Genomic DNA, 21,181 nt, shown 5'->3' on the forward strand with positions numbered 1-21,181 from the left:
ATCAAAATCTCTGCTGCTGCTGTTTATCCAGATGAATCAAAGGAACGGGGCCTATGGATCAACTTCATAACAACTCTGTTGCATCTAACACCGTTCGTCATTCTCTGCTTCTTAAAATTGCTTCCTTTTTTTTGTTGTTTTTTGTTTTTTGTTTTCTGCAACATCTCTTCTTGCCAGTTAAATAGATGAGCTCCCTAGTAAGGCAAACCTTTTTCAAAAACCAGCTCTGATACTAACTTGCAGTAACTAACATAATCTTTTGAATCTCAATTTCCTCAGTTGAAACAATGGGGATAATCATACCTCCTCATAGAGTTATTGTGAAGCTTAAATAAAACTATAATAATAAAAATGCCTGTTAACCCCTACATAGGGCTTTCTAGGAGTTGGCACTGCTTATGTGGTGGTGTATTATCCTTTTTAGCCTTCATACCAATGCTGGAAGTTGGCGCTATTATTACCCTCAAGCTACAGAGGCACAGAGAGCTTAAGAAACTTGTCAATGGCCACAGCTAATAAGTGACAGAGTTGTGATTTGAACCCAAGCACTGTCTGTGCTCTAAGCCACCATGGTATAAATGTACATAAAATACTTGGTAAAATTCCCTGGGAATAATTAGCACTCAGTACACGTTAGCCATTATTATTGTTTTCATCATTTTTAATTTGTAACCATTCCTTCTTCTCTGGCCCTATGATACTTGGCCTCCTAGTCACACTCATACAATGTTGGGATTCTTAAGAACCCATTATTTTCACAATTCCATACATTCTTCCTGGTAGTTTCATCTATTTTTGTAACTTCAATTACATTGGTATGCTGATGATTTCACAAGCTTTATCTTCTACTATGACCCCTCTAATGAACTCCAAACATACATCTACCTTCTTTTTGCATGGATTGACTTAGAAATCCCTATAATTACTCATCTACTGCTCCACTCTCCAGCTCCATTAAAAGAGCTACGATCGAATGAGTCTCCCACACTACATCATTTGGAATCAGCCTCCACCTCCTGCTTCTCTCTAAATCCAAGGGGTTACTAAATTCTACCACTTCTTATCTCAATACCAAATTCTTATCCCACTCATGTCTCGGAAAACTGACATTGTCCACCTCCAATGCTCCTGCCTCCATCCAGGTTCCCAAGAATTTTGTTGCAAATGAAATTGACTTTTCACTGGTTTCTTTGCTACTACTCCTTCCTCTTAAATTCCTTAATGTGAATTTCCATTTCAATGAGCTCTTTGTTTTCTTACCCGTGACTAACCTGCACAGCAGCTCTGTAACATATGATTATTACAGGGTAGAATTATTATATATTGCATATGGTTGGCAACTGAGGCATTGGAATGCCTGAGGTAGAGTAGAAAAGACAGCAGGAGTTAAGAAGGCCAAGGCCCTCAGAGGCTACAGTTTTCATGAATCACCCATCCAGATGTGAAATTACTTAAGAAGATGGCAGTTGCTGGATTGTAAAGGTTACTGTGTACCAGCTTCTAAACTCTTCAACATGTAGGTAGATGATGGTGATCCTTGGAGGCAGAGAGAAGTAAAGGTGGACTTCATAAAACCCAAAAGGTCTTTATCCAGGATTGTAGAGAAAGATCTAGAAACCACATGAGGAGGGAGGAAAATGCTAACTGCAACATCGAATCCTGTGACATAGAGGATGAGGTAGACTAAGCAGCTTTTCCTGGAAGGGGCTGCTGAGGAATCCACATAATCAGAGGCCTGGCAGTCTTCTCTCAAGGCCAAGAGATGGACAAATGCTTAGTGAAGAAAGTGAGGGTTGTGGGAAACAGGAGTTAGTCCAAAATGGAAAGAGTTAGGAGGAAGTAGCTCAGGATGCTGTGCCTGGTGACAGAAGTCAAGGGAGAAAAGGACAAGACAGGTTTATATGTGGTTGACCAAAGGTAATAGGTCTGAGTGACATGGAGGATTGAGAGGAGGTTGCAGGTTTTTGATGGCATTGGTCTCAGGAGCCCAGGTGATTAGATTTCTCTGGAATTATTTCACTAAGACCTCACTTGACTATTTTGCTCAAGAAATCTGAGCCCAGAAGGACAAGTAGCACATTGAAAGAATTTCTAGGACCATCACTAGGGTTGACAGGGTCACACGCATCAAGAATCTGCACAATAGCATTAAGATAAAATAAGGGTAGAATAAAGAGATAAAAATAAAACCAGTTCTGAACTCCTAAGTCCCAAACCTATTTCCTGACTCTTAGCTCATGTACTTGGGAAAACTCCATCGAGTCATTAGACAGATTACACTTTGGTAAGTATCGCTTTAATTGAAGGAGTTGCAAAGCAATTTATACTAAGAAAAATTGTTCAAGCACCACAGAAAATCTGAGTTATTTCTTCATATAAACGACACGGTAAGATTTTTGTGTTTTAGTTGAAACTGAAATTGAGTTATAAGGAGAACTGAATTGTTCTTTATTAATTAAGAAACTAACAGAGCTTGTGTAAACATAGGACAGATTGTTTTATTGTTAAAATATTTTACGTGAGATGCCATTTCATAATTTAATAAAACATCTGATTAGCAATAAAAACATGAAACTATTGGGGCGCCTGGGTGGCTCAGTCGTTGGGCGTCTGCCTTCGGCTCAGGTCATGATCCCAGGGTCCTGGGATCGAGTCCCACATCGGGCTCCCTCCTCGGGGGGGGAAGCCTGCTTCTCCCTCTCCCACTCCCGCTGCTTGTGTTCCCGCTCTCGCTATCTCTGTCTCTGTCAAATAAATAAATACATAAAATCTTAAAAAAAAAAAAAAAAGATTAAAAAAAAAACCATGAAACTATTTATGTTACGAAGAAGAAAGGTGCTAGATGAAATTATCAACATTATTTCACTGAAGAAACACTGAAGAAATTATGAATATATTTTAAATAATTGATAGATTATGGATCCAGCTGGTATAAAGTGTCTCAACCAGTTTAAAAATATAAGCTTACCAAGTGTGACAAGTAGGTTCATGTACGAAAAAAAGGGAAAGTACAGAACTTGGAAGAAATCAAGGCAGCCAATAATACTTTACACAGCTGTCTTTCTCCATTAGCTATATCTTTAGGAACTTTGAAGCTTTATCATTACAACAAATAAAACTGTTATCCAGGGAATATGCAATTTTGAAATGCCAGAAGGTTACTGGTAATTCTCTGATAAGCAGTTCTTTGAAAAGGCATCAAGCAAGATTTATCTGGATCAATGGAAAAAAAAAAATCTCAAAGAACACAATGCAATTTGAACATTTTATAAGCAGAGGCCAAGGGAAATGAACCTTTCTTCATAAATGGATCACTAACCTGATGGCTAGCTTTCTTTATAAAATTGCATGTCATATCTAAAGATCCTCATGGTAAAATAGGATCAAAAGACATCACTGTGTCACCCAAACATGTGAGTCCTTTACCAAAACACTTGAAAACACTTCAACAGAATTCATTTGACACAGAGCTCCTTTCTATTTTTTAACTTAACCATTTTACTAAAATAAGATTATGGTTAGCAGAGAAGGAATACATAAGAAGAATGTTATATGCCCTTTATTAGAGCTAAAGAAGTAACCTAAAGAAACACCTGAGCACTTAATAGCTATCGCAGAAAACTTGATTATTCTTAAATATTACAATTCACATTTTTAGAAATAAGATATGGCCAGACAGAAGATGTACAAAGAAATTCCTAAAAGTTGCTAATGTTAGAAGAAATACTAGTAGCATTGGAAAGCCATTAGTAATAGAGAAACAGAATGAAGAATTTAAGGAAAACCTTTCCCATTTTGCCCAGACTGAGCACACATCTGAAAGAGAGGGGCCGGGCTGTGGGTGGAATTTTCAAGAAGCACAGCTGCATCGGTACAGTTCAAGTTCGTCATCCTTCCTTCCTGGACACGGGAAGCCCAGGCCAGGCACCATACTCCTGAGACCCACGGGCCAGAGAACACGGGCCAGGGCATGACACGGGCCTGAGAGTCATCTGCAGGCACAGAAGAGGCTTGCACAGATGCCATGCCCCTTTCTGATCCCTCAGACATATTGGTATTTGTAGACCTAAATTTAGGATCTTGAATATTATGTAGACATTAGCTAAGAGGAGGCAACAGGGCGTAAGTATGCTCTAAAAACCAGGGACCTGGAAGGAGTGGATTAAGAAGGAGCTGTCGGGAGCTGGGAAGAGTGAGCTCTTCTGGGTGGAAGAGAACAGTGAAAATTTCAGCAGTGGGATAAGAGAAGGCAAACACAACTGGTACAGATACTACCTGGGAAGACTGTTGGGTCCCCAGCTGTCATATGTGCTCACACAAATATCCTTGGTCTCAAAGGTAAATTAGGGTAAATTGTTTTCACTAATCGAGTGGGGGAAAAAAAGTTCAAGTCAGTTAAACCATCAGCTTTCTTGATGTAGTTGGGATTTTGAATGAACCAATAGGCTTTTTGACTGTTAGCCTCAACTGTGCTTTGCAGACTTGTGCCTAAGCAGGATTTAAGGGGATTTTTTTTTCTTCTAGTGCGATGATGGATTTATTTTGTACTACCATTCATGCTCAGCTCCTCTCGTGACAATATGCATTGTGATTCAGTGAGAAGGAGGGAGCCAAGCTGGTAAGTGACTCCAGGACAAAGAGAGAACACCTGCAAGGGAAAGTTCATTACTTGGACACCGTTAGCACCAACCTTTGACCACTGAGTTTATCAGCCACATAAAAATGTTTTCATTTTAATGGTGAGATCTTTCTTTCTTTTTTAAAAGATTCTATTTATTCACTCATGAGAGACAGAGAGAGAGAGAGAGAGGCAGAGGCAGAGGGGGAAGCACGCTCCCTGTGGAACAGGGAGCCCGATGTGGGACTCAGTCCCAGGACCCCGGGATCATGACCCGAGCCAAAGGCAGATGTTCAACCGACTGAGCCACCCAGGTGCCCAATGGTGAGCTCTTAATCAGGAAGTAATATCTGGCTATAAACCCTCATCAGCTATGCCCACATGTAAGACCCATGGACTGTACTTGCGCAGCTTACTCAGAAGGATGCCAAGTACAGCAGACATCAAAGTCTTAGGAAAATCAGCTACATTATAACCTCCTTATCACTAAGATCTATTTCTTGTGTCCTGGGAGGAAATTGAATTGATCTGCCCTGATTTTCTCTTCTTAAGGGCTTGATGACTACCCATAGTAAGTGCTCTGCTCGTTGCTGGCAACCTGTGGGGTCCGCCTCCTCTCGGGTGTTAGAATTGAGACAACCCATTTGTAAACTCCCAAAGATATTTCTTCCTTAAAAAATTTTTTATGAAAGGAAGGTGTTGGGTTTTTGTTTTTTCTAACTGCAGGACACCTTCGGAAGGTTCTTAAAATATCTGAGATAGGTCCTTTTGGACATAAATCTTCCTTTTCAGGCCACATTTCCCTTGTTTCTCTCACATTGTTTTAACAAATGCTAATCCATTATATCTGTTTTTCACCTCCTCCTTTACGGTAGAGCAGGTTGACTAAACGCTTTCTTCTAAGTCTCTCAGTTGCTAGATTCTAGAGGACACTCCTGCAAGTGTTAGGATTATAAACACACTCATTAGTTTTCTGTATGTGTCTAAGGTAATAATAATATTGTACATCTGTCTAATGTTTTACAGCTTCCAAACTGTTTAGAGGAACTTTATATAAAGCTATTCTTCAGGAAAGCAATAACTGCCAGACTCATCTTTCTAGTCTGTCTTTCTCGCTGCTTTCCATGTGTCACCAGGCTGCTGGACAAATTACAAAAATTTCCTGTTCCTATCACATCAAGTCAGGATTCCTCATTTTGTGGAGTTCATGATGTAACCCCATCCGGCCCTTCCTTAGGCATCCATTCTGTTTTTCCAATGCTCCCAAAACAGGTCTTCTGCTTCAGCCAGGTCAGCCACTGAAGGTCATGCATGGAACAGGCTGTGGTCAGTCCTGTCTGTTCATTGTTTTCATCATTTCAGGTTTTCCCTTGTGCAGCTTCTGCAAATACTTCTAGCACTTCCCAGCCTATCTTGTGGTCCATCATCTGCCAGGTATCATTCAGTCTCTCCACGCAATTCCAACTTCTCCCTCTACTGAATGCTCAGAGCCTTTACTTTTAGATTAGAGACGTTTTGTTCTATTGTACATAATTGTACATTACATTTTCTCCATTTATATAGTCCTCTATTTTATGTCAGTCTTAACTCCCCAAGAAGAGGATCCATTTGTTGAAGGAAAGGGTCATGCCGTATGTTTGCACTGTTGCTCCCTGTTGCACCTTGTACTCTATTCAGTGTACATCACTCAGAAGGTTTCCCCAACTGGGATTAATTTCTCCGCTCTCTGCAGTAATGTCAGCCTGGATGCTGTTTTTTCAGCTATTAAAGCACTGATCACAGCTGCTTCCCACTATATATCGTGAGCTGCAGATGAGTTGCCAACCTAATTCATCTTTTCATCTCTCAAAATACCTGAGATAGCACTGTTTATAAAAAGAACTTAACAGGGGTTGCTAATTGTTTCTATTAAATTTCAACTTTGTTTAATATGGCACCATTTCCTATTAGCTCTCTTTTTGAGGAACAAATATTTCCATGGTTAAAAATGAGTAGACTTGAAGAAATAATGTTGACATTTGGCATGTGAGAGGAAAATAACAGCTTGATGCTCTCCTACCTCATTTATTAAAAAATAATGTTAAAGTCTAAATATAAATATATATTAATCAGTGTGTTGTCAGACCATCATTCATTCAGAGGCATTTTCTATATCAAAAATGCAAACATAGATATTGCACACAGTAGGTAATTTTTATAGAAACATTCATAAATCAATGTGTTAATGCAGTTCTCAGCAGAAGATTTTTACATCATTGTCAACTTCTTGACTTTAATATCTTTATAAGTTAATATCTCTGTAATTGGCAAAGTAAAATGAAAATTATCTTTCCTTTATAACGTTTAGGAAAACCTCACGACATAACCAGTCGATAACTGATTTAGTCTCTTTTTTTCTTGCTATCTTGATTTAAGTATGACACGATGTCTTTTGTTGGAGAGAGCAGAACTTTTGAAGTTCTCAGGCGGTCATGTGAAAGCTTTTCACCGGTCCTTTGAATAATTTTAATTAAAATTCAGTTTAAATCAATCTCCTAGGCTTAGCAAAAGCATCTGTCATGTTTTCCCCACTTAAGAACTTGAGCTGAAAATATGAACATTTTCCTGTTATAAAAGTGCTGCATCCGTGTAAAGTTAAAATAGCTTCTGAGGACAATTTTCAACACATTTGGAAGAATTATGGCTTTAAAAATGCAACTTTCAGAAAACACACTGATGCCTCATTCAGTGACGTGCCTGCATTTCTTGCTACACATAATACCTTCTCTCAGCATGTGCTCTATCCCTTGAACCATTAGCCTTCTCTTAGTCTCCTTGGCCTGGCCCATGGCCAGTACACAGTACACTAAGGCTTGCCACACAAGAGGTGCTCAGAAGTGTTTGTTGAATAAATGAATGCATTAACTAACTGAAGGATAGAAAAGCCTTGCCTTAGTCCCTTTATGTTCTTTTATTTGTACTAACTGCAGTTACCAGTTCTAGACTAGAATGTTCTCCTAAAACAATGCCCTTGACCTCCTAAGACTAATTAGTAAAAACTGGCTAGAGAAACAGAGGATCAGAAAGATCAAGTAAAGGCCTCTGTGCAAACAAGAACAAAATAGTTATAATATGCTTTTTGTTAGAAAAGGCACTTCCATCTGCCAGAAGAATCTCTAAAAATCCAACTCTGGGGACTATACGGTATGAACGGAGTTCCCTTTGATTTGTTTCTGATGTTACGGCAGCTTCTGCAAAACCAAAATGAAAGTCCTGCAAAGTTTATCTGTCTGGTCTTACTTGAGGCTCAGATTCTGGTTCCTGAATCAGATTTTTATTCCCTGTTTGGGTGAGGCCTGAATCTTTTGGTCCTTGACCCTATGCTAGCAGGGTTATCCTGTTGTGCAACTCCATTTTATTCTGTGCAAATGGTGCCCCCAGGAGTTCTGGCCCATGGTGGTCCTGTCATGGGTCTGAACACACGGCTACGTTTTTTATACCATGGTACTTTTTAAGAAGAAAAATCTTTCATATTTTCAAGAGAGTCTGATGTTACCCCTGTCATATATATCAAACTGGCATTTTGGAGTAAACCGGTGTGGCTTGTTGATAATAATTCAAGTTGTTCTTTTAAGGATAAAACACGTTCACTGAAAACCCGAGTTAGCTGCAATGTCTTTGTAGGCCGGTTTGATTCTTTTATTAAGGATGCAGGGCCATTTCCCACGTAATTAGTTCTTTCTGAAAATGTTTTCTGCTGAATATATATTGTCATAATACATATGATCTTTAAGAAATCTTGTATCAAACCCAATGTGATCATTTGCGGAAGTGAGGGCAGAACATCTTTCTGGACAAAGGTTAGCATTGTATCTGCCTAGCTTTCCTTGATCAAGAAACAACAGCATCTGAAATTTGCAATATATAGCTGAAGGGTTTTTTTAAATGATATTTTCATGAAAATAATTCCCAAAGCAATTTAATCAGTCCATATCAGTTTTCTTTTTAATCAAAATTAAAAAAAAATCATAGGCCAAACACAATAGCGATGCTCATCTTGGTTTGTAAGACATGAGCTGTATTGCCCACAAATATCTGTTTTATGGGTTCCCCTTTTAGGTCTCTTCTGGAACTTTATCAATTCCCCATTTCTTTTCTGAGTCTTCAAATTATCCATTTCCATGAATTTCTTTTATATAAGCAATTCAAATATTTTCAAGTCTGTCCTATTTAAAACTGATATTTTTTAAAAAATGTCCTTTAATTTGGGTTCCCATTTGGCCACCCTCTCTAAAATGTGGCCACTTACCCATGCTTCCCCTCCTAGTGAGGGTCCTCATTCCAGCTGGGGAGTTCTCTCTCCGTGCTGAGCAAAGCTGGCTTGGGGATGGGATGATATAGACAAAATGAAGCTGTCTTCCTTGCCTTTTTACGTGATTATTCTCAGATTTTTTATTCCACTGTGTTGCTAAAGTTTCTTAGGTGGACTCTAGACTCTTCAGGGCTGATTTTCTTTATGGAGAGCTGAGTAATTGCTTCTCTTTGTGGGAGATGGAGGCCCCATTTTGTTGATGTCACTCTGGCTAATGCTTCCCAATGTCTCTTAAAGATGCTCTTCCTCTTCCTCAACCCAACTAACGTGTTCACTGGGCTCTTCCTCAGGGTTCTTTTCCTTTTGGTATACATCTCCTTGGATAAGTCACATTTTTTGTAGCTTTAACCACCTACATACAAATGACTTTTAAATCAATGTCTCTACACAAGACATTTCATATTTATCCAACTGCCTACTGGAATCTTTACATGGATATCCCACAAAAGCTTCCCATCAAAATGTCCAAAGCCACTGTGTTTATCCTTTCCATATGTCAACCTCTCCCCTTGATGACTTGCTTTTCCTCCTGGCCTCCTGCCCAATGTCTAAATCATGTTGATTCTATTTCTGAAATATCTCTTAGATTTATCCTCCTTTTCCTTTCTCACTACTACTATCACTGCAACTTCCTTAAATCATGGGGCTCTAATGATTCTTGCTTGGGATTTGTAGTATATTGCCTCTTTGCTGTTCTTCCTGGTTAGGGGATCCCTGCCCTCTGAACTTTCTTACAAACTATGGCAATAATGATTTTTCTAACAGTCATATTGACTATGCCATTGCCTGATCTTAATTCTTGAATGGTTTCTCATTGCTTTGGTATAAATTTTAACCTCTTTAATATAGTCTGAAAGACCTTTTATGATACATCTCCCTATCTGTTCAGTCTTACTGTGTACCACTTACTACAACATATTTTATGCTTTAGCAATACTAAACCATTTCAGTTACCTACAAATATCATACTTTCTTACTCCTCCAATACTTTTTAAATGATGTTTACTCCTTCTAGAATATTATTTTGCATTGGTATTGTGCACCCCCTCCTCCCAAATCTGCCTGTCAAACTCGGAGTCATCTTTCAAGTTTCAGCTCATTTATCTTTCCCCTTATTAATCCTCCGCCCTCTCTATTGTGCCTTTTAGGGCTTATGTTGTGGCATCTGTCACATGAAATCATGACAATTTGCTTGTGTATATGTTTTTCCGCTACACTCTGTGAGCTCCCTGAGGACAGAGATTGTGTCCACAGACCTCATCCAGTAATTGGTACATGGCTGGTGACCAAAGTAGATTGAATGAATGCAAAAGGGAATTTGAAAAAAATACAGATTTTCTTATCAAGGGTCACTCATTTTACCAATGATTTTATGAAAGTGAAAAATGCTAAGTAAAGATTGCAAGTAATTATTTTTTGTTTCAACATGACACTCAATTTGAAGTTCTCTCTTTACCCACAGCACAAAGCCCTTGAAAACATCAAAATATTACTTCCTAATGATGAATGGCTTGTTTTAAGCCTCCCAAAGTGACACAGGCAGAAAGGAATAATAAAAGAAATTACTGAGAAACTGAGAGAATTGTACTGCTAGTCATGGAATTACGATCTGTCCCCTCCAGCCTTTGAAGGACATACTTCCATTTGCCTGCTCTATGTATAGAGAATTATCTGATGCTGTTTGAATAAAACAGTGATTTATAGTCACCATTGATTTAAAATGTTTTATGAACTAGTTTTTAATCCTTCTTCCCTAGTTTTTTCCTCATCAAAAATGATTTCATGGTATTGCCTACAAATATTCCAAAGCAGGATGAACTTCATAAGAGAAAGTAGCTTAGGCTGACAAATTATTATTATAAGGGCCAAAGAAAGGTTGTCATGGATTTTTAAAAGGCTCTAAGATAGAAAAGAACAGAATTGGACTGGGTTCTATTATTAACTCTTGCATTCTTGGACAAAGTTCATCTCTGTAGGCTATGGTCTCCTCTTTTATAAAAGTAACAGAGTGAACCAGTCACTAGCTGGTGTCTAAGCCTCTCCCAGCACTAGAACTTGGTAATGCAGTCCAGAGATGAGCTTCTCCGAATCCAGCATAATATTAGAAAATTGTGTTATCAAAGAGGTGGGGGAGGTGTGCAGAGGTGTAAATTCTCATAAAATTATGTGTACTTGTTTTTAAAGGCAATAAGAATATAGCACGAAGGCTGACTCATTAGAATTGATTGATGCACTGAGAGCTCTCCCAGTCATGATTAATTCTCATGGGTATAATATCTTCATTTAGATTAATACACATAGTGTTTCATAATTTTAAGGTAAGAGCAAGGTGTACTGGTGGGGAAATGTTTATAGGTAAGCTGAGCAGCACTGAAAATGTCAAAGAGTAATAACGTTTACTGATGAGTGTAAGTGCTGCAAATTAACGACAACAACCTTTCCTTGTTTATTGCTCCTCAATATAGCTAATCAGAGCATGAGCAAAGAAGATTCTTCCTGGTTCTTTTTATTTCTGTAGTGATGAGGTACTGTAGAATATGCTTGGAGCCTGGAGTGCCACATTACTACAGTTCCACACCCCCACATCTTTCAAGAATACATTATTCTTTCGAGCTTTTTCTCTGTTAAAAGAATGACGTGGGTTCTGGGGAAAGAAATGAGCACCTAAGAATCAAGATTTATAGGTCTCAACACCTGAGGCTGGAGGAAATTTCAGATAATAGGACCACATCACTCTTTACCTGCTAAATTTTCATTACAGGTGAATGAACTTGTTTATAAGGCTAGAAAGGATTTGGGCTAGAATCAAATGGTACTATTTCCTTAGTGTATATGAGATGTACACTAGTAAGTAATGTGCGTTAGCAAATAAAGACATGACAGTTCCCTCCAAGAATCTAACTGTTAAGATCCAAAAGAAGGAGTTTTAGCAGGTTGACATTTACTTTTATGAATTTTATATTTCCTTAAGCATATTTTTTGTGTGCTTTATAAAAAATTTGTATAATATAGGAGATTACAAAGAAGAAAATAATCTCCTGTATCTCAAGATTTAAAGATATCTGCAATTAATGTTTCCTTCTAGGTTTTTTTTTAAAATCAATATATCTACATAATTATGATAACTGCACAATTTTGTGTCCTCGTTGTTATTGTTACATTAGGACATTCCTATTTTACCGATCATTAACACATTCCATAGATATAATTCTACTATGTGCAATATGCTGAGCTCATTAGTTTTTTTTACACGGATTATCTCATGGAATCCTCTCAAAAATCCTAGAAGGTAGCCCTATTATTATGCTCATTTAGCAGACAAGGATAAAAAAGTTAAAGAAGATAAACCAACATCAGACAGTTTACAGGAAGATATTTGATGTAGCTCATGAAAGAAATGTACAGCAAGCTTAAATGCATAGAAGACCACATAATATTCTGTTGAGCAGATTTACCATAGGTTCTTAATTATTTCCCTTTTGAGTGTGCATTACTATTCATGATGTCCTCTTACCATCTCCATTCCTCTGGATCTGCCCATTTTTTACATGTACCTCAAAGCAAACTGTTCCACTGGCACAAGAGAGATAAATGACTATACCCCACAACCCCAAATAGTGCTGTGTGGTCATCTCAACAATGAGGAAATGCTGGGTCACCCTTTTTTTCCTCAACACATTGTTTCAGAGAACTTATGAGGCACATCTGAGGAGTATCTGAACGAGTTCTGGATTATAAATGAGGAGACCCGGGTTTCAGACTGCCAATTAGACTGGATTGGTTTTGGTCTTTGACAATTACTTCTTCACTCCAGCCTTAGTCTCCTAGGTGTCAAAGACATCCATGAGGGAAACACAAGCCTGTAGGAATGATGGTTGTTAGTCCACTCATCCCTGTTCTCATAAAGACAGCCTCACAGACACCATCTTCCTTCGCCTATAGAAGTCTCCTCACATATTTGACTAATAGCCTTGGTTGCTAGAATAGAACAAACTGATGACATAAACACCTTGTAATCAAGCATGACCTTACTGCTTAACTGTTCTGTCAAGAGCCCTCTGATGCAAAACTCCAATAAAGTTAAAACTCACTGAAAATAAAACTCAATAAAATAAAATGTGACCTGACTGATAATATAGACTCTGTCCAAAACTGGAATGGGCATGTAAGTTTGTCACCAAGCTTTGTGGAGAAAATGGGTTTCAGATGCTCCTAAGAAATGTTACTGTTTTTATTTATTCCATATTCTCCACAGTCTTGTTATTCTTTCCTGCTAGTTTAAAATTTTACTTCCTATTTTCAAAATGGAGTATCTCACTATTAAAAACATACAAGACAGTGCAAAGTAATGTTAACTCAACGAATACTACTGTCTGTTCAATGGTGAGAAAGAGTGGAGCATTAGGGTGGTGTCACTGACCTCAGAGATCACAAGTGGGGAAAGCATGAAATACACCCTAATGACAGAGATGAATGCTATTATGAAAGAGGAAGTAAATTGAGCTTTGCTAAGGTACAATTAGAAACAAATTTTTAAGACAACTATATCAAGCACTGAAAATTAGATCATTAATAAAACTGTGCATTTACTTCAGCACTAAGAATCTAGACAGCCAGAAAATTAAAAAAAAAAAAAAAAAGGAAATGGAGAGCTTATATAGTTTTCCTTGTACAATAAAGAAAGCTTCCAAGTTTATCTTGAGAGATAAACTTTTTCCTGGCACAAATTCTTATGAGCACTGTGTGGTATATAGCTCCTTATTCTGAAGCTATTGAGCAATATGTAGCATAACATTACTGCAGATGTTCAAAGTTATTCTTTCTTTATTTTCCCGGAGTGCCATGTAGTATGGTAAACTTTAACAGTGGTCAAGGGCACAAAATTAAACAGTTACTCAGTAATGATGTTACATGTGTATGGTGTGGGGAGGAAAGAATGGAAGACAATGAGCTTGATGTATGTGATCCAACTTACTACAACACTTAGAGATGTCTTGGCATATACTCTTAGCACAGTCCGTTCAAGGTTAAATCTTTTTGGCAGTTGCTCAAAGTGCCAATATTTTGTATGGTTGATTGAAGAAAGATCTATATGTTTAAACAGCAGGTGAAAAGGCAGCAGAGTTGACATTCTATTGGAAAATTTAAGAAGCCTGACTTATACTCTCACACAGAGGTGGGTCACTCTAATACACAAAAAGATGGATAAACTCTTCCTCAAAAAAGAAGAAAGAAGTTCTGCATCTGACCTTGTGGTTTTATTAAGTCCCATAAAGCATGAAAGAAATAATTTGGGCCTAGAAATTTTTGAGTAGTTCTCACCATTATACTACCTGAATCCACAAAAGGATTCAATATTTGACTTTTGTCAAATATCTGAATATCTGAGTAAAAAGACATACTGATGGGCTCTCCTGGGTGTAAATGCTTCACCTGATCTAGTAGGGTTACTTAGTATTGCTCATTTGAATATTAGAGGAGGTGTATTTTATTTTTAGCATTGCTAATGTAAAGTCTTTCTTCCTGGTAGCAATTTGTAAAGGCTATTAAGGCCACTCCTGATTGTGAGAGAAAAAAATCATACCATCTTCATTACTCAGGCTGCCTATATTTCTGTAGGGTTGGGCACATGAACATGTCTCCAATTCACCTAAATGCCAATCCAGTTATTTAGATCTATCAAATGAGGAGGATATGGCACAGCTCTTTTTATAAGATTTAAAACTGTAATTGAATCTGCCAAAAGCGCATGCTTGGGTAGCCTCATCACAGATTGGGGATGCCTTCTGGGTTCTACCTACTTGGCTCATAGCCACTTGTGATTCAAATCATAGGGTTTTAGAGTCACAGACACTTTCAGATTTATACTGCTATAGTCCTTCACCTTGAGTTTCACTATTTATTAAACAGAGCCATCTGAAAAGAATCTTTCTCACTGAGTATCAGAATGGTACCTCTTTTGCCTTTCTCCTAGTTGATCTATGCAATTCTGTATCTTCTGACTTATTGGTACTGGATAAGGTGGATTATGTGAGTTGGTGAAAAAATGTCCAGCAGGACTCCAAAGTTTGAGTGCTTATGGAAGATTGCCACAAGATGCCATGAGGCCATGAGAAGAGATAGGAGGGACCCTTTAGGACAAACACCTCTGTGCTAAGGGTGCTGCTTACAGGGACAAATATTTCTCTCATCTCTTTTAGTAGGCATTCACAGTATTTCAGAAGAGCAGAAGAGCTGAAACTATGAGAAGATGATGATGTGTGGTTTCTTCTTTTATATAAACTTTGCTTAGAATGTCCAATTTAGAACTAGGTTAGAGAATATTTGGCTTATAATGAATTAAACTAAAAACAATGTGGAAAACCCCTCCTCCCCAGTGTTGAAAATAATTTCCCATCTAAGTAGGCATTATGTTTAATGAGAAGACTATTGCAATATTCTGTCTCTTCTCTGCCTCCTTTCTTGCCTTGTTTAAAATCATCACCCAGGGTGATCAATTTCTTGTAACCCTTAGTACCTAGAGCCGTGCTTCTCAAACAAAGGCGATTTGTAGTCAAAAGAAGCTCTAAAGCATATCATCACTGTGTTGGGAGAATGAGAAACTATTACATAGGCATGGTGCATTTTTCTGGAAATTTGGAGAAAAAGATTTTGATGCCAAATGAAACAGAGGTTTCTTATGGAGCAAAATGCAAATACATGAGAAATCAAAGAAATTGATATACATGGCAGACCATGTATATAGACACTCTGGCTCTATATCTTCCTGTGATTATGCACTTATTGTTTTTATTTTAATTAATTAATTAATTAATTAATTAATTTGCTTTGTTTCCTTTGGGGAAGGGGTTTGGATTTTAGAAGCACTAAATGCTCTAAGGAATGGAGGAAAAAACCTTGAAATGACATAAAAGGCCTTCCCCATCTGGGTACCTACTGACCTCTCCAAAATCACCTCCTTTCACTGTACCCTCAAACTCTAGAATACCAGTTGAGCGCCCCTCTATACACCTGTTTCTGGTCTTTGCTAATGCTAGTTTTTCAATCTTGAATGCCCTTCCATCTTTCTTTATCTAGAGAACTCCCACTCACCTGTGAAGATCCAATATAGGTATCACCTCCTTCAGGACCGCTCTGGGCACCTGAACACTCTATTATTTCCTACACTATGAGAAAATTATCACCATATGTACCTGTCTTCCTAGGGCACTCCTTAAAGACAGGGACTTGGCAGGGTGTAGGTCATTTAAAACATCAAATACAGGGTCTAACTCTGAGATTTATGAATGTTTTACTCTAATATACAGGTTGTGGATCATGTAGACACGAGTCCTGATTATGACATGATTATTTAAAAAAGGGCATCGTTCCTTTCTCTTTTATTTGTGATTTTTTGTTGTTGTTGTGAAATAATGAAAGAATACAGTTAACTAAATCTGATTTTTCTTTCATTTTGTACTTTGAAAATATATATCAAATTATGGGCTGGGAGACTATATAGACTTTATAATGCTAAGATTTAAATTTCTTCTACTGAAGTTTCAGTTATATCAAATAGATTTCTAAAGAATTCAAGTAAGAAAAAAATCTGAGAGCCCTCCAGTGGTCAAAATAATATATGCAAATACAATCATTTAGTCAACATCCCTCCCTCCAAAGAACTTAAAACATTTCAGTCTTGTTGCTATAAAAATGCGTGCTCTGATTATTTTCTGATATCACTATTACATTAAATTGCTTTTTAGCAGCTTAGGAAAACAGATGTTTATCCAAACCATGTAAATAAACCACAGAAAATAGCGGCACAATCCATTCATTTATCAATGAGAGATTTTGGGTAGTTGCTAGAATGTAACCATGTAAGGGCAATCCTGAATCTTGTCCAGATACGAATAATTTAATTCCTTCCGTGGAGGTCATTGAAAGAAATGTGGCTGTATATTAAAACCACTCAAGATAAAGAAAAGATCCAGTCAACCCTAGCCGTGTCTGCTACTTCTATGCTCCCCTTAAGCACAGAATTCTATTTTAATGTGTGTATTCCTAGACTTGTAAAAGCGTAGTGTGTGTGTGGATGTGTGTGTGTTTCTAAATTGTAATTTTGATGGTTTACCTAAGAAATGTGTTGGCTTCTCTTTTAGCAAATGCATATCTAACTAAGCCAGACAGCAGTTCTTTCCTTTGCTTCATCTCTTGTCATCAGAGTACCAGGAATGGTTTGGCAGAAAGCCTGGAGTAACGTCTCTCCCTTGAAAATTGTCAAGCTCTATCATTTACCCAAATGCTGCAGAACTGAATGGTGAGGGTATTTAGTTTTGTTTTGTTTTATTTAAATCCTATATCGCCTTATTAGAAAGTAAAGCTTGCTTTAAAAAACTTCCCCCACACATTTAGATTCATACAAATGGTGTTCAATATAGGATTAAGATTCTTTTTGCAAATATAGAACAATATACTTAATTATTATATTCCAAAATCTTTATAGGCCACCCCAATAGATTGGTGCTTATTTATTTCAAGAAGTTAGCAACTCTGATCAGAGGAGAAATGCTAAGAAAAAATATTACACCCTTTCATTTCTTACTCAGAATTTTTTTTGCTTGTTTTCTAAATGGTTTAGACAGAACAAAAATGCTCATCAGTTTCCCTTTTGTATGGTAATGTCTGAAGACTTACCACTGCAATGTTCCTAAGTTAAAAAAAAGTCAAGTTCAGCTAGCGTCTGTGAATGACCTTCAAGAAATTCAGCCTACTACCACAAATGTTATGGGCAATTCTCAGAAAGTATACTCTCATGGAGTAAGTTATTGCCCAAGACAAAAGTGGGCATTTCTGGAAGCTACTTTGTGTCTTTGAGGCCACTGGGGTACCATTTAGGAGACTGAAGCAATAATTTACCCTTGTGCAATGAAAAATGTAATGTAACTTGAACACCAGGATCCTTTGCCTCATTAAGTTAAACACTTCCCTCATGTCATTTTAAAGGAGAGATTATAATACTGTAAATCTAAGTAATTTAGATTTATGTTCTGGCGTCGGGCAAATGGTTACACAGGATATTTTTCAGCATTCCAAATGTTTTAGGTGCTAGGCAGTTTCAGAATGTAGATATAATTAACTTTGTGATTTGGCAAACAATAGAGTGTTCTGCCTTGTGGCTATTCAGAAAGTTGCAAAGGAACAGCCCTGCAGAGTCGAGAAGAGATCTTCAGATTCCCCTGCAATGGATTTTTAGAGGTGTTGCTGACATCATTATGGTTTCTGAATCTTATCAGAACCCCAGGGGAAAATAGAAACAAAAATAAACCAGGGGAGAAATGTGGGCTAAGAATTGACGCTACCCACACCTTTGATTGAATGATTTCTCTTTGTACGATACAGAAAGAAGGTATATTTCACAGGTAATTTTCTTTTTTAAAAAAATGCGCAAACAAAAAATTATCTCTTGCTTTTAAAATGTTAGGAGGGGAACTAAAATGTTGATAAAGAAAAAGCAGAATAATATTACAGGATAGGATGAGGTGACGAAAGGATACATGCTCCCTGTCACACCTGAACACCCTGATACTAATCAGTGAACATCTTATCTAGAATTTTCTTTGACTAGAGTTGCTGATAGTATAAAAGTTCATGGAGCAATCGGTTCATTTTAAGCAGTCACAGCACTTAATTGAATATAACACACATTTAAAAAAAATGGACATTTTGTTTGTGTTAGTCTATTACCTTTCTTGCCCTGAAAAATTCCCATAGATGGCGACTTTCATAGAGCATCTTTTGAAACCCAACAATTTACTTTTCCTTTTTAAGCTTTAAAGTTTTTGAACTTAAAGGAGGTGAACAAAAAAACATCAGGAAACAGATGTTGAAGTTGAAGGTTACTCTTCCCTTCATGAGGTCTTCATAAAGAAAGGATAACTAAATCTTATAATTAATAATGTGTAGTCATATTCTTTTTTTTTTAAAAAGATTTTATTTATTTATTTGAGAGAGAGAATGAGATAGAGAGAGAGAGCATGAGAGGGAGGAGGGTCAGAGGGAGAAGCAGACTGCCTGCTGAGCAGGGAGCCCGATGTGGGACTCGATCCTGGAACTCCAGGATCATGACCTGAGCCGAAGGCAGTCGCTTAACCAACTGAGCCACCCAGGCCCCCTGTGTAGTCATATTCTAAAATGGAATAACAGTTTTAGATTTTTGAATGAAATGGGCAAAATAGTACAAATCCCTGTAGAGTTCTGGATTCTGATGAATACAGCCAATCTCTTTAATTGTGGCTGCATCACAAATTATACACCCCACTAAAGTTAAACAAATATTACTGGGTGCCCTACCAGTTTAAAATTTAATTTCTGTTGGTGCTTAAAATCAATGCCATTTATCAGGAGACTACAAAGTACCCAAGAGTAAAGATATTTTAAAGTCCTTTAAAATTCTCAGCTTTATATTCTCAAAATATTACATGAGCTGCCACATTATCACTTTTAATTATTAATACAATGAACAAGGGGTGATTTAAACAAGAATTTACAAAGTATGTTAAAATGTGTATTAAAAAGTATATTAAAATATGAGAAATATATATAAATATTGATATATGTTGATGCATATTGTGTTTATAGATAATCAAATTATATGTTTTATATATGTATATATATGTGTGTATATATATGTATATATATGTGTGTATATATATATATGTGTGTGTGTGTGTATATATATATATATATGTGTATATATGTATGTATATGTATATATATATATATATACATATATATATGTATATGTATATATGTGTGTATATATATATATATATATATATATATATATACAAATTAGCTTGAGAAACACTGGTTTGAAAAAAACTGGACTTTAAGAACCCCCTAATGCTGAGGATCACCTAAATCTCCGAGAGAGATATGGTATACAGCATTTTCCAACTTCATTTGACCCAGGATACTCATCTTTTTTTTTCCTTTTTGCATATAGCATTTCCTTGAATTGCTGCTTCCAAGAACATAAATTGGATTTGCTGATTTAAATAAAAATCCAAAGGCCTTAAAACATTGGCTTAATAATTTTCCAATTTTCAAGCATCTCATTAATCTTCAAATTCTTCAGTTTTGCCTTGTTTGTGTTTAAAATTAAACACAAAACAGAGTATTGGAGTGGTGTAAATCCTACTCAAAACGATGCATTTCTAATATGTAATATATATATCACCATTCTTCTGGGGGCATTTTCTTTAACCCTAGTCTTTTTATTTTGCCCTTGTAAATACTGGGGGCTGGGGCTATAATGGATTATACTCCACTGCTTTTTTCTCCATTTTTTTCTTTTGCTACACATGATCAGTTCTTGAGATGGGAAAGTGTAAAAGTAACGTTACACTTTTGCTCTCTACAATCTATAGAAATTGCCCTATCAGAGGCACTTTTCTCTTCCCAAGGCTATTCATGGATAGTACTTCCTGAGAGATTTCCCAAGAATTGGAAAAGCAATGGCAGGAAAGGTCACAGGCACTCAGGAAAGAGCAAAGATTTAGGGAGCCAAAAGCCTTAGTGGGGATGAGCATGAAAGGACGAAAAAAAGAGAAAGAAGAGAAAAAACGCTAGCATCGGATTACAGGTAATTGCCTACAAATTGCAAAGGCACCTGTTCACAGGTATACAGTAGTCCCCCATCATCCATGGGAATACGGTCTAAGATCCTTCCTGGATGGCTGAAATCATAGACAGTACTGAACCCTCGATCTACTATGTTTTTTCCTATACATACACAACTACGATAAAGTTCAGTTTATAAAGTAGTCACAGTAAGAGATTAACAACAATAACTAATAATAAAATAGAACAAGTATGCCTGGTTTTGGCTCAGGTCCTGATCTTAGAGTCATGGGATTGAGCCCCACACTGTCTGCTTAAGAGTCTCTCCCTCTCCCACTCATTCTCTCTCTCTCTAAAATAAAATAAATCTTAAAAAAATAATAAAATAGAACAATTATAACAATGTATGGTAATAAGTTATGTAAATTTAGTCTCTCTGTCTCTCAAACTATCTCTTATTGTACTGTACTCATGCTTCTTGTGATGATTTGGGACAATACAATGCCTGCATGAGGAGATGAAGTGAGGTGAGCGACACAGGTTTGAGACACAGTGACAGGCTATGACTGACTGACCATCTGACCACTGGTCAGAAGGAGGATCATCTG

General features: G+C 37.2%; 1 protein-coding gene across 18 annotated transcripts in view; it reads right to left on the reverse strand.

The window, feature by feature from the left end:
- Window positions 1-21,181, reverse strand: part of DTNA (dystrobrevin alpha) — a 342,111-nt gene that overhangs the window by 217,136 nt on the left and 103,794 nt on the right. The window lies entirely within an intron of this gene.

Source organism: Mirounga leonina, unplaced genomic scaffold (genome assembly GCF_011800145.1).
Source record: "Mirounga leonina isolate KUSES-001 unplaced genomic scaffold, KU_Mleo_1.0 Mir_93, whole genome shotgun sequence".
Taxonomy (NCBI): domain Eukaryota; kingdom Metazoa; phylum Chordata; class Mammalia; order Carnivora; family Phocidae; genus Mirounga; species Mirounga leonina.